The following is a 15,889-nucleotide window of genomic DNA, read 5'->3' as shown; positions in this document are numbered from 1 at the left end:
CATTAGGTACAGATACATAACTCGGACAGAGAAAATTTCTCAATGTTTTGCCTCTTCGATAGGTAATTCGAGGTGTTTCAGAAAGAGACCCTTTAAGTCCCTGTAAGTCAGTGAGTAGATGCCAATGACGTTTAAGGATTTTGTAAATGCCCTGACTATGGGCCGTATATCTAGTTACGAAGGACAAGCGTGCATTGTGTGAAATCCTTTTATTTTTAGGTTTTAATAACAACGTGTTTTGTCTAGATGTGTTCATAATACGCTGTTCTGCAGTTCGAAGAATCTGGTGGTTATAACCTCTGTTGATAAATCTTTGTTTAACAAGTCTAATTTGTTCACAAAATTGATCTTCAGTACTGCAATTTCTTCGCACACGTACCATTTCACCAAAAGGGATGTTATTAATGGTAGAAGGCGGATGTGCGCTAGTTGCATGTAGAAGGCTATTGCAAGACGTGGATTTCCTATAGAGGACACTCTGTATAGAATTATTATAAATGAAAAATCTTATATCCAAAAACTCAATGCTTTCTCGACTGTAATGCAGGCTGAGTTTCACATTATAAGGATTGTCATTGAGAAATGTGTGGTAAAGGGTGAGTTGTTCAATAGATCCATTCCAAATCAGGATGATATCATCAATGTACCTGCCCCAGAATACAATAAATTCAGTCCAGGGCGAGGCATTTCTACCCCATGCATGTATTTTTTCAACCAGCCCATAAAGAGGCAGGCGTATGATGGAGCAAATTTGGAACCCATAGCTGTCCCTTGTACTTGTTGAAACCATCTGGTGTTGTGTAGAAAATAATTTTTTGATAAAATGATATCGATAATTTCTAAGAGCATTTGGTTATGCTCGTAATGATCGGCAGAACGAGTATTGAGATATGAAGTAACTGCCAACAGGCCAAAGGGTTTTTGGATACAAGTATACAAGCTATTAACATCCATTGTGACAAATAAAAGGTCATTAGACCATGAGAAATCTTCAAATTTGTTCAAGATGTCCTTACTATCCTGTATAAAGGAGGGTAGATTACAAACAAACTTCCAGATATGATCGGTCTGCCTGGAGGAAAGGTACCCTCCTTATGGATTTTTGGGAGAATATAGATACACGGATATCTGGGATATTTGACAAGTAAATATTTAAACTCACTATCAGATAGTAAGCCCTGTTCGTGCCACCCCCATAGCTTGTTATTAATATATTCAGTCAGTTCATAAATGGGGTTACTGGTAAGACTTTTGTAGCATGTTGTGTCTGCTAACTGCCTATCAATTTCCTGCATGTAGTCACTTGTATTCATAATAACTACATTCCCACCTTTGTCCGCCTCACGAATAACAATTGATCGATCAGTCATGAGACTGGTGAGAGCCTTCCGTTCTCCAATGGACAGATTGTCAATTCTCCGCCTGTTAGTATTGGAAACACCTAAGAATTTGAATAGATCCGAAGATACCTTGTTAGCAAATAAATCAATATTGCTATGTACAGTAGTAGGGATAAATTTGGACCGTGGTCTGAGACCACTAGTCGTATTTAGGTCCTCCTTAATTCCTAAATCTATCCTAATGTCTTCAATGTCAATCTCACCATCGTTTTGTAAGGACATCAACAGTTGAATATCATGCAGATCCGATATTGATTCAGTCACTGTATGTGTTCCTTCAGTAGTGGTATCAATAGTCATAGAAATGGGAGTTTCACAATTAGGGGTCCCCCCAGTATGGGAGGAGAAATAATTCTTCAGTTTTAATAGACGAGTAAATTTAAATAGGTCAACAAAAATTTCTACCTGATCATTAGTTTGTGTTGGACAAAATCCTAAGCCTTTACTGAGTAGGTTACACTCCGAAACATCTAAATGGCGATTGGATAGATTAACAATAATCAAGTTACCTCCATGTTCATTGCTATTGGGGGCGATAGATGCTAGTCTTTCTTTGAACGAGTTCGAACCCCTTGTTTTTCTAGACTTTTTTCTCCATCGTTTCCCACCCCTTCTGGTCTTATTTCTCTTCGATTTGTTTTTGTTCCAAGGCGTAGTCGTTCCATTTCGACTAAAAAACTGTTAGCAGAGCTGTAGGAAGCTTGCTTTGAAGGCTCACTCATCTTTGAGGTGCTACTATCTATAGAAGACATAGAGCCACCACTGGAAAGATCAGTGTCACTTGTGAATGTGTCCCTATTGGTACCTAGTCCAGAGACCTTAACATTATCATACTTGCGGGCAAAGGTATAAATTCTGCCAAGTTTGTAATCGAGGTCGTCACGCTTGACCTTACGTAGTTTTTTATCGCGAAGATAAATTTGATAGTCCTCAACTATCTTGTGAAGAATCTCATAGTTCTTTTTTATTAAGTCCTTTTGAGGGACTTCGTCAATTTCCTTTTCTAATATTTCAATATCACCCTGCAGTGTAGCGACCTTTTTATCAGTGTGTTTAATTAAAATACGCATCATATTAAATGATGCATTTTGCAAGTTGTCCTCCCAGTCCTTGAGTAATTCATCATCTAGGTCCTCGTAGGTGGCGTATTTTAATTAAACACACTGATAAAAAGGTCGCTAAACTGCAGGGTGATATTGAAAGCTATGGGGGTGGCACGAACAGGGCTTACTATCTGATAGTGAGTTTAAATATTTACTTGTCAAATATCCCAGATATCCGTGTATCTATATTCTCCCAAAAATCCATAAGGAGGGTACCTTTCCTCCAGGCAGACCGATCATATCTGGGATTGATTCCCTTACTGAAAGAATATCAGAATTTGTGGACCTTTTTTTTTACAAAAGTTTGTTTGTAATCTACCCTCCTTTATACAGGATAGTAAGGACATCTTGAACAAATTTGAAGATTTCTCATGGTCTAATGACCTTTTATTTGTCACAATGGATGTTAATAGCTTGTATACTTGTATCCAAAAACCCTTTGGCCTGTTGGCAGTTACTTCATATCTCAATACTCGTTCTGCCGATCATTATGAGCATAACCAAATGCTCTTAGAAATGATCGATATCATTTTATCAAAAAATTATTTTCTACACAACACCAGATGGTTTCAACAAATACAAGGGACAGCTATGGGTTCCAAATTTGCTCCATCATACGCCTGCCTCTTTATGGGCTGGTTTGAAAAAATACATGCATGGGGTAGAAATGCCTCGCCCTGGACTGAATTTATTGTATTCTGGGGCAGGTACATTGATGATATCATCCTGATTTGGAATGGATCTATTGAACAACTCACCCTTTACCACACATTTCTCAATGACAATCCTTATAATGTGAAACTCAGCCTGCATTACAGTCGAGAAAGCATTGAGTTTTTGGATATAAGATTTTTCATTTATAATAATTCTATACAGAGTGTCCTCTATAGGAAATCCACGTCTTGCAATAGCCTTCTACATGCAACTAGCGCACATCCGCCTTCTACCATTAATAACATCCCTTTTGGTGAAATGGTACGTGTGCGAAGAAATTGCAGTACTGAAGATCAATTTTGTGAACAAATTAGACTTGTTAAACAAAGATTTATCAACAGAGGTTATAACCACCAGATTCTTCGAACTGCAGAACAGCGTATTATGAACACATCTAGACAAAACACGTTGTTATTAAAACCTAAAAATAAAAGGATTTCACACAATGCACGCTTGTCCTTCGTAACTAGATATACGGCCCATAGTCAGGGCATTTACAAAATCCTTAAACGTCATTGGCATCTACTCACTGACTTACAGGGACTTAAAGGGTCTCTTTCTGAAACACCTCGAATTACCTATCGAAGAGGCAAAACATTGAGAAATTTTCTCTGTCCGAGTTATGTATCTGTACCTAATGTATCCACTTGGCTCCCAGCCAAGCCTTTGGGCTTTTATACATGCCATGAATGCAATGTCTGTGCTTTTGGTCTGGATAAAACTAGCACTTTCTGTTATAACAATACAGGGGTCTTTACCATCAAAAGTTTTATCAACTGTAACACTAAATTTGTGATCTATATTCTCAAATGCACATGTAATAAAATTTATGTGGGTAGTACCATTAGATTGCTCAAACACCGAATACAGGAGCATATACGTGCTATTAAGAACAATGATAACCGATATCCGCTTTCATTGCATATGGCATTGATGCACAAACATGATGATGTAATCTCATTTCACGGGATTGACCATATCCCACCAAATCCCAGGGGGGGTAATAGAGAACTGCAATTACGTCAGAGAGAAGCAGCCTGGATCTGTCGTTTACGTTCAGTCGAGTTGGGACATAATACTGACCATGAGTTTCATTATTTCCTGTAATGGGCTTGTTGTATATATTAATATTCCCTTTCAGTATATAGTTATTTTCTTTTGAGTATCTTACTAAAAAATGTTACAACTTTGTATACAATGATTGAGATTGTTCTACACTTTGCAATATATGACTTATTATTTTTTGACAATATTTTGTTTATGGTTACATGACTACCAGGTGGTAATTATCTTGCTGTTATGATATTACTATTGTAACAAATGTTTGTTTTATGCTAATGAATTACTTGTTTATTACAACGGAGATTGTATAAATATAGGGACTATTGGTCTGACCATTAGTATAACTATCATTGTAATATCAATCTTGAGTATATATACTTTCTCCTTTCACATTGGGGTTTTGTTATTCTCTCCCTAATTGGCTTTCCACTATGGACGGTTTGCTCTCTTTCCTTTCTCCTTTTCTTGTGCTTTCCTTCTTTCCCCCCTGTTCACATATACATATATGTACATATTCCAGTTTTTTCTGTTTCACTATTTATTTTTGTAAGTATCCTCCATATTTTTTCATTTAACATTTCCACAAATGATTACTGCTCACATTTGCCTTTTCTAATATGGCCGCTATTTATTTCATTTGGGCAATGCGGCCCGTTAGACATAGTCCGTCGACTATGTTTACATTCCCCTTCCGCGTACGGCGTCTTTTATAAATATCCAGCATTTTTCGTAGTATTCTCTTCTACCGCAACACGCGCTATTCACTTTGTTTAACCTGACGGGTGGCAACACGGCAGGGCCTGTCTTTCTGCTCTTTCGGTTTGCCGCTGACCGGCCTGCTACACCTATCTATCGACAAACGGCATATATTCATACCTTTTCAGGTAAGGCTGATATACGGCACTTTAACTCGCAATTACGACTTGGCCCATGTATTTAATTAAAATTGGATATCATTTACCTTATCTTATTAAATGTATTTTGTTATGGCTTCATGCCGCCTTGAGCCTTTACCAAAGCCCCCCAGTCCGCTTTTATCCAATATCGGTGACATCTTCTTGGATATATGAATCGTTTTTCTTTTTGTCTTCTCTTATTTATTTTTGGCACTCTGAAACTTGGTTGTGCTCAGTCATATTTTGCAAACAACTTTTCAATACAGTTTGGAACTTACCATTTGGTAGGTGGTTTGTTGGTTATACCAATTTATATATTTTTTCATTTATCCTACTTCTGTCTCACTTTAGTTTCACTTAAAATATCTTACTTTTCAGCTCTCTTTTAGGGCTTTTCATTATTGCATGCACAATGATATTCTCTAAACACACTGGTATGGTAATGCTGGCACTTTTTCGTTTAGGGTCCACTAAATTATTCTACTTACCACAGTTCTTATGGTCCTTGACGGTTCTTTTCTATACTTATAACTCGAGTTTGACTTTTACACGGAATTATGGCAAATATAAAAAATCGTTTCTTTCCATTGGGACATAAATCACAACTGTATATAAATATTGTTTTGTGCCTTTCACTATAAAATTTATGTAAAAAACTTTTCTTGTTTGTTCTTACATATTAAATGATATCAGGAATACCACTATCATTCAACTTTTTTATGGTTATATGTTACTCTTGCAGCCCTGAAGAAGCCCAAGTGTATAGGGCGAAACGCGTTGGCTGCTTGCTTTCATCAACTTACTGTTATAAAAAGTATTCTTGATCAAATAAAAAGAATTTTTGGAAGAAATAGAACAGAAACCGTGTATCATCACCTGTTTAATTATCTGGGACTCTTCTACAATTAGTATATAAAGAATATGTCTACAACTTAAAGTGGTGCACCACCCAATCTTTTCTTCTTTAACAATTGGGGTGTTTTTTTCACCCCTGTGGTTCCTTAGTGCAGCAGGAATTTTTGTGGAGGTGCACACTACATTCTACTTTTTAATATTATTTGTGTTTATTGTGATTACTTGGAAACTATTAGGGATTGATGCGTCTCTTTATGAGCTTGCTGCACTCTGTTTAATTAATATAAGTGGTGAACCAGCCAATATCATAAACGCCAAACCCGTCCAGTGACAAAATGTGCCCCGTACAGTAGTGTAATCTCCAACTAAAATATTATGTGAGGACCTCAAAGGGATACCATCTCACCTTGTCTCTGTTCAGTAGGTAGAATTATATCATGATCCCATTTGGTCATCACTATGTAGAGCGGTATATTCGCCACGTCTGCATCTGAAAGCTAAGGTGTCAGAGAGGAGGCACAGGAAGCAGCATGCCTTATCTCAGGTGGTGCTCGTTGAACCCTAGTTTGCAAACTGTGGCGGCCATCGTGGGTGGACAGACTGCCCAATTCCCTTCATACCAGATGGTGTGGGTCTTAAAGCGGGAAATAGGAAAAAGAAAAAAAAAAAGAACAAAAGCCGGGAGAAAAAAAAATAAGGGGGAGGAAAGTATAGTGGAAAAGGAGGAAAGGAAAGGAAATAGAGAAACAAGGAGAAAGAGGGAAGAACATGATGAAAAAAGAAGGGGGGAGAGGGTAGTAGAAAAGGGAAAAAGGAAAATGAAAAACAGAAGGGAAGGGAAAGAGCATGAGGGAAACAGGAGGAGGGGAGAGGGAAATAGGAATAGGAGGAAAGAAACCAGCAAGAAAAGGTACAAAGATAGGTTAATAACATTACAAAAATAAAATGAGGCAATAAAATAGACAAAGAAAGAATGACCCCTCTTTCACCAGTAACTATAAAAAGAACAGATAATTTTCTTTGACATTCTAGTCAAACACGAGAATGGCAAGATGTATGCGACATTATACCGTAAGCCTGTAATAAGAACTGCTTTTGGGACATGACAGGTTTCAACCAAGGTCGCTGCGTGACAATTTACTATATTGATAATTTCTCCAGCTTAGACGGAGCTGCACATGATAGAATTATTACTTCAGGGAAAAATAATTACTTACCAACAAACCAGTAGAGAGAGGATACCTCAAACAATTGTGTGGAGAGGGCTAAAGCAAGCGTGGTACTGTCCAAGAGAAGCACTCCTCACGCTAGGGAATCGTAATGAGAAAAGCACTGATTGTCGCTCATTATAGGTAATTTTAGGTGTGGGACCTGCAAGGCTTGTAAATTTATGAATGGCACGAAAGTGATTGAAATAGCAGATTGTAGAATGCACTTGGAGGGTCACTCAAATTGCAGTTGTAGGAACAATATATATCTGATTATATGCCCATGTGAACTGATCTACGTGGGTCAACTATACACATGGTTGAATAGAGAATCTGCCAACATCAAAGACAAATAAAATAAAAGACTGAAAGATCACCACTGGTCAAGCATTACTGTGAGTGCTGAAATTAACATTAATAATTATTACATGTATTTCAGTATTTGATTTAACATGTAAAATGTATTAGCATAGAGAAATAACCTGTGACTCATAATGTGCCTAATTGATTGGCCACCATCCTGTATGGGGTTATTTACTAAAAATTTATTAATATGTATTAAGAATCCATATATGTTTGAAAATGTACTGCTCTGTCATGCTTGCAGGTAAATATTATGAACTTTACTTGTGCTAACAAAAAGGCCTCAAGTTAGCAAGGCCACAACAAAAGCTGAATGTCTGCCAAATGCTGCAAAATGCAACGTTAGTAGAATGATCTCATGTCCACTGTATAACAAATCCTTTGTTTGAATCTTAAACTGGTTCAGAACTGTTATTAATATAATGAATTTCTTTCAAGGAAATGGTGAATCTTAAATTGTTTCTACATCACTACAACTGTTGATTCGAAGCGTATTTGGGAATAGAGAAGAACAATGAACTCTCTGATAATGAACGGAAGGTTCCACAAGTTGATTCTTATTGTATTGACTGGATGTGCGCAAATGGAGAAAAACAAATCATTGACATGTGAACGTTTATCTAATATCTCTCTGCTATGTAGTAAATTTGTAATTTGACAATTATCATCGCAAGATGCCCATCACCAATGGAAAACGTGGGACAACTTTAACTTAACTGCACTACTCTTGGAGTTCTAGAGCCTCTCTACTTTTGCCATTATTCTGAGATTCATCCTGTCACTTTGACACTTGCCAGCTAGTGTACTGACGTTCTGCTGCTTTATTGTTTTTGAGTTATTTCACATGCTCCATGCAATGATGCTGGTGCTTACTTTAGCGCTTGATGCTTAAAACTAAAGTGCTTTGCTGCCTGCCTTAGACATTAACTTGATGGTTCAGAGAACTTAGAGCCCAAATTCTGACCCTTTCCCCTTTCCCAAATTCCCTCTGTCCTGATGCTGATGCCCCTCTGAAGAAGACGCTACTTGCTGATCCTTAAGGATAGGTATAAAATTGCAATGTTTACTGTTGTTTTTGTTTTTTGTTTTCCAAGTACCAACAGTTGCTTTTGATAGATCCATAGTTAGATGTTTTCTAAATTCATGTTACTAAAACGTTGCGCAAAGCCCAACATGCTAATGCTAATCTTGAGTTAGTGAGGTGTTTTTTCTATTCGTTTGTATTTTGTCAATAAAGTGATAACATTCAATTTCTGATCAAATGTACGTTACTACTCTTGCTCCATTACTATTACTATTGATTTGTACTGTCGCTATTGAAGTCATGGTTATTGTTGCTTTGATAAAATTAAGATTTTTTAGACGTTTTGGTCAACCTATGTTGTTCATGCATTTTTATCATATGGTTCTGAGACTAATTTACGTGATCTTGGCATTGTTAATAGAAGGAAAATAAACATTTTAAGTGATACTAAAAGGTGTGGTTATTCATGGCCGAATGGGTCATGGTGCGTACAATTACTGACTCTAATGGACTGAATTGTTTACTTATGGTGATATTTGTGTGATATAATGATGTGATCATCTTGACTGAGTCAAAAGGTTCATCAACCTAAAGGATGCGTCTCCTTATTAGGTATTATATCCAAAACATATAAGGCTTGACGCGCTCACAAGATTTGGTAGCAGAGTATGGTTATGTCTCTTTAAGAGCATGTAATTATATATTTGTTCCCTTTAAAGTTTTTTTTGTTTGAATATGAATAATATATATTCAATAATGCAAAATAGAGAGAAGATGTGCCCTTTAACGCCCAAGGTGACTTTCAGCGGTCCTTGGAGATAGTCTATGTTTGTTTGAAGATGTTCTTGGCATTCTATAGACAGGTTGAATTGAGTAGATCATGTGCTTGCAAAGCTTTTGCAAATTGCAGGTGAATTGAGTTGTTTGTGAGGGTTTAAGGAGTTTGTGTACTCCAAATAATGTTGTAGAAGGAGGGTGCGTACTCTGAAGTGTGACAGTAGGGAAGTCGACGAACTTCACATGTGTATGGCTCTTTGTGCTAAAAATATTGTCCACCTGGTTGTTGGTATACGGGCCCTGCGAGGTCTAAGACTCCAGAGTATATTGAAAAGTGTAGGAGACACTTGTTTTTTTGTTGTAATTTGTCTGTTTAGTAGGCCAATCGGGCGTGGTTGGTAAGTCGAGGTTGTGTGTTGAACGGAATGAAAGATTTTTTGACTGAGATTTGGTGAGTCCTATGTGCACCAGGACAGACCCATTGATCAGACTGAGAGTAAAATTTGTGAGTTGAATTTTGCTTGCAAATCAGGGGAACTGAGAAAGAAAGAATAGCTGCTAGAGCGAAAGCCGTCAGTGAAAAATCTGTATAGTTCCTGAAGTGATTGGGGTACCCTGCTTGTAGTAAATGGACACATTGTCTTTTTTTGGTTTTGTTGAAGTGCTTGCAATAATTTTGCATTAGTTTGGTGTGAATCTGAGTTTCAGGAGGACAAACCACAAGACTTTGTTAGCCGCTGAGTGTGTGGGTGTGACATCATTGGAGCTGCGCAGGGATAGGTTGGTTAGTGAGAAGGGTCGCGCACGTATTGGACAATCCTGAAGCGTAACTGGTTGAGAAGGCAGAAGAAGAGGATTGTTGGATTAAAAGTCACTTCCTGATTATTAGATTTTTTACACAAATTTGCGAAAATGAAGTTTTTCAAAGCTTTAAAAAGTGCACTTAGGGGAGATGACTATATTCCGGCTAGGGTAGGAGAAGTTTGTCCGCCAGAAGGTACTCCAGTGTATTTCGTAATTGAGGAGAAAGGTACTGGAGCATGCTTTTGGTTAAATCATTAGTGCAAAATCAAAGAAAAGGAAGGGAGTTTAGCATTTCCTGAAAATGGAACTTTTAATTTGAGAATTTTAGAGAATTTGATACAAGTGATGTATGATTTAATACCTCCGCCAAGACCAGATCAGTTTGAAGTATTAGCAACCTGGGAGCTAGTAGCCAGACAACAACAGCAGTTGAAATTTGAGAGAAAAATGAAAAGGTCAGAGAAGACACTAGCAGAAGCTGGGTGGGACAATGAACAGAAATACTGGGGATTAGATACCTTATAGTAAATTAGAATGTTTCCTGTACAGTAATTGTGCAGGACAGTGAGCAAGAAGCAAAGAAAGCTTCTAGAAAATCCAAAAGGAACCCATCTGAGGATGGAGAGCAGAGATCTAAGGAGACTAGGAAGTCTTTGATTCCTGATGAAGAGTCAGACAAAGATTAATTCATTTTACATTTATTGCGAAATCATCCACCACTATATGTGGCACAAGAGAATGGTCCAAGCACTAGTGTGAATCCCTCTGCACGGTCACTGGTTAACATGTCACAGACTTTAATACAGATTAATCTTAAAGGGACTGAGAGTTCAGTACAGGTTAATCCTAACATGACAGAAAGCTCAGTACAGACTAGTCCTCACTTAGCGCAAGTACCAATGCAGAGCAGTTTTAACCTGCCTTCTGGTCTGCAGTACAAAATCGGATACCACAATTGAGTATTCCTAGGATTTACCCAGATGTGCCTATTGTGGATGCAACAACAAACCTAATAATGCCAACAGGACAGGTTTGCCAGAAACCGATGTTGATTGTGCCAGAACCAACTCCGCTCTTACTGCCTCAAATGCAGCCACAAACAATTCCGAAATACACTCCTATACTAGGGACACAGACAAATATATGTGTATTGAGGAGTCAGAATACGGGACTGATGACTGATGCACTTACAAAACGCAAATACCAGACCAAATCCAGATGCAGTGTCTGTACCTGTCACTATTGGTCCAGTCATTTTGGTGTTTGCTCAGGGAAACAATGGCACACATGGTCAGGGAATCCTGAGTCAGAGTCAAGTGGGAGAAGGACTTAATGATAATACCAGGATAGTCTCTCTGGTGGGGAAAACTTTGGATGGAACAGGGTCATTGTTAGATTAGAGTCCTTTCAGGGCTCCTCTGAATACTGAAGCAGGATCACATATTGGTCCTAACTTGAAGTTAATGACACTCCAACTTCCGAACTTGACTGTGCAACAGTTATCAGGCACTCAGCCTAATAATATTTCACTACAAGGATTGACAGCTCAGCAATTGACCGAATGGTTAGATAAGCTGAACAGCCCACAAAGTGCTGCTAAAGAAGAATGCTTGAACTATACTAGACTTGGGATGGAAGCAGAAGAACTTGTTGAAGGAACTATGGGTGTAAATCACCTTGAGTCTTACACAGAAGCTGAATTGCAATACTTGTGTCCGAAAATTACTAAAGAAGCAGGTGAGGTACATCGAAGGTTAGCAGACTTAGCAGAGAAATACAGCATAGACATTGAGAAAACTAAATATTTGAAGAGGAATTATAGGTTACAATTTAATGCAAAAGACTTTGAACACATGGGAACTGCAGGAATGAAAACACATCTTATAGAATTACTTCAAAACATTCAGACATGGAGAGCATTAGACAAGTGGGAAGGCAAATGGGTAAAGAAACGAGAGAAAGGAAAGAAGGATTTTTACAGTCCCCCTGCAGGTATGCAGTAGGTTGGGGATCCAGTGACAGTTTTACCAACTGAGAGAGATTCCAGGAGGAAATTTTGTGCATGTCCCTTGGAGCAGAAGTGGCATTTTGTCATTCACAAATGATTACTCCAGGCTGAGGGAGAATGGTATCAGCAGACACACAGGTTTGTGAAACTTGCAAAATGCCTGTGGGAGGATTTGAACACTCTTTTAGAGATAGTAGTTCCAGCAGATTTATGGACTGAATACAAAAGGAGTGTAGATTGGCCAACAAGGGAGCCACCAAGAGGTCCGACAACAGGTACACCACCCCTTGAAGTAATAAAATATTACTATAAAGTGATTGAAGTTTTGAAAATGAGAATTCCACCCAAGAACATTGATTGGCAGCGCATAGACAGGACATCTCAGGAAGCAAAAGAGTCAATTCACTCATACTATGAGAGATTGTTGCAGGCCTTTGAGCATTACAGTGGTACAGAAACAATTGAGTGGAACAACATGATTCATTTTGGGTTCAGATTTGTTGAAGGATTGAGACCCAAAATTAGTCAAATGATTAAGAGCCATTTGCGCTCACATTACAAAATGTTATAAACATAATAACACAAACTACAATGGTATGTCGTGGAAACAGTGAGACTGACTCAAGAGGTGGGAACCTACAAGAACTATTGGCAACTCAAAAATGTGGATGGATTGTTTGAAAGGACAGAGAAAGGACTGAATGTTATATGTGAACTGTGAGGGACTGCACCCACCTTACTCTAGTACTTACTACTTAGTTTGCCTTCCCACTTTTCTTTTTCTTTTTTTGGGGGGATCGCAGTAATTTGCGGATCCACAGGCACCATCCCAAGTGTATTAGCATGTTAAAATGCAAAGATCTGCTTTATAACAATGTGTTACATATGATCTAGAACAGAGGATGACATAGTTGGATCACATGTTTTTAATATGACACACATACCTATGTTCATTTTTATACATATACTTGGCAGAGAGTGACTTGGATATTGGTATTATATGATCTATACAACTGCTTGATAATACAGTTCATTATAAATGTAGAATGATGTGGGCCACAGGGTGCATCTGTGAGAGGCTTGCTAGGGTTCTCTGTTAATTAGTGACTGTGTCCATTTTGTGATATTTACTGTGCCAGAGTGATTTGCGTATTGTCTATATATGGTACATACAACTGCTTGAGGATACTAATTAGGATTTAAGTCATGATACATGTTCAATGACATGAGTTGCATGATCTCTCTATGAAAGGCTTTGCAGGGGTCATTTGTTTTTTTTGTCCATTTTCTTGTCACATTTCCTTTTTTGTGTTGTTATACTATTTTTGTCCCTTTTCTTGCTAGTTACTTGCCTCCTAAGTCCTAATTTCTCCTTCCCCACCCTTTTTGTGCCACATTCTTCCCCCTTTCTTTTTGTTTTTATTTTTTTTCTCTCTACAACCACACTCTCTTCCCCCTTTTTTGTCATGTTTTTCTCCCTTGTTCCTTTTTTCTTCTTTCCTTTTCTTTTCTTCTTTTTCACCACACTTTCCTCGCCCATCTCTTTTATTCTCCCCGGTCTTTGATATTTTTTCTTTTCTTTTTCTTATTTTCCACTTTCTGGCCAGAGCCATGAAGTGAATTAGGCTCTCTGTAAACCTAAGATGGTCACTGTGGTTGGCAGGCTAGTGTTCAATGAGGACAGCGGGAGATAAGAGTATGCTGCTCCTTGTGAGTCATCTCTGTCTCCTTAGCTCTCAGATGCAGACACATCGCTCTGCATATTGATGGCCCTATGGGATTAAGATATAATTCTACTTTCTGAGCAGAGACAAGGTGAGATGGTATCCAGTTGAGTCCCCTTACATAATATTTTTGTTGGCGATTACTGTAGCGTCGTCAGGGCAGGTAAGAACCAAGAGCACATAGCGCTAAAAATAAACGTATGCGGGACAACTATTGTATTTTTCAGTGTGTGCCACTTTACTTGCTATGCCTAGAGGGCACACCCCCATTTATTTCTTAGCCCAAATGGTCACAGGGCACAAACTATATGACCACGGTGGGCGCGGGGGGTATGCTTCAACCCCCCTTGCCCCCCGAACTCAGTGGTAGCTTCTGCACTCCAGTTGCATCAATGAGCGCAACGCTACATTTCCCCCCAAGTTAGAGCAAAACAAACATAGAATAACAGGGAGCGGACTCACACACGGTGGGGTGATCTCAAACAGTTCTCAATCAGTGCACTGGGACTCGCACCACACTCACCACCGTAGTCTTGCGGTTTAATAAGTGGCAAGGGGTTTCTTCGTAGGTAGGACTTAGTGCAGGAGCCACGGTCGGTGGTCAACCCTTTCACTAGATGAGGTGACTCTTTGCTAGCCCCTTGCTGTGCCGGCGTTGGGGTGATTGCTAAACTAGGCAGTATGGCCGAGGTCGAGGGCAAACTGGGGTTTACAGAAGAGTACTCACATTCATCTGCTGAGGAGTCACCTCTGGGTGCTGGACTTGACAGGGGATAGTTGGAAAAGTAGTGCTTGAATGCGGATATGTTTAGGGCAGTCTTCTCCATACCCCATCAGGTGACTACCAAGGTGTGTTGACGCCGTATGATGGTCCATGGACGGGGGTAAAACGGGAGCCTGAACTTACTCCCTGAATTGCTGTCTTTTTTCAGCACACTGTCGCCCACTCAGGGGTCTGATATTTAAGACTTCCGGCTCCGAATAGCTCAGTCATTTTTTGTTTCACATCTCCTGTAGGTTTGTTCATCGTTAATTTGGCAAGGTTTCCAGTCCGGGTGGTGTGGAATGAAGTCTTGTACTACTCGTCCCATAGAGAGGTGTCCTAGTGAACACCCTGTAGTGGTGTGGGGTGTCAGGCGGTAGCTTCGGAGGAGCAAGTACAGGGCAAGTTCAGGAGGTTGGTGGCAGGCGGTAGCAATTTGGATTACTTTATTGAGAGTTCTCATGAACCGCTCCACCTCGCCATTGCCAGTGGGGTGATAGCTTTTTGTGTGCAATTCCCAACAAAGCTAGGCTCATGTCCCTGGAATGGTGGCCCGTTGTCTGTTCTCAGCTTTTTTATGAAGTCATGGGTAGCTATGATTTCCTCGATCTTGGGTATTACTTCGCTGGCCATTAGGGAAGAGATTACTTCTACCTCCAGATACTTTGAGTATTCGTCAATTAGTCCTAGTGTGTGTCTGCCATCCAGGAGACTTCAAAAATTGAGGCTTGCCACTTTCCATGGCAGTTTCAGCCCTCGTTCGGTGTTTACTGGGGCTGGAGGGCTGGGATTGCTTGCTGCCTGGCATCACTCACTTGATCTGACGAGAGCGTCCACTTTTTCGTCCATCAGGGGGAGCTGCACTTTGGCTCGTACTCTGTTCTTTATTTTCACCATTCCTTGGTGACCAGTGTGAGCCAGCTGAACGGCTTGGTCTGTTAGGTTTGACGGGATGACTAGTCGATGTCCTCTGAGGAAGCATCCTGCAAGGTCAGTTGTTAGTTCTTTGCGGACATGGTGTAGGCTTTCCATGATGTGTCTAGCACTCGGGTTAAGTTGGGACCACTGCCTCTTGAGGACATGCCATTTGTTGTTTTGGACAGCATTTAATGCCTTCTGGATGCATTCATCTTGCAGAGTGGTTTGGCGAACCATTTCATGGGAAATGGGAAGGGTCAAGATCCTTCC

The sequence above is a fragment of the Pleurodeles waltl genome, chromosome 8, assembly GCF_031143425.1.
Source record: "Pleurodeles waltl isolate 20211129_DDA chromosome 8, aPleWal1.hap1.20221129, whole genome shotgun sequence".
NCBI lineage: Eukaryota > Metazoa > Chordata > Amphibia > Caudata > Salamandridae > Pleurodeles > Pleurodeles waltl.
This window is presented reverse-complemented; position numbering follows the sequence as displayed.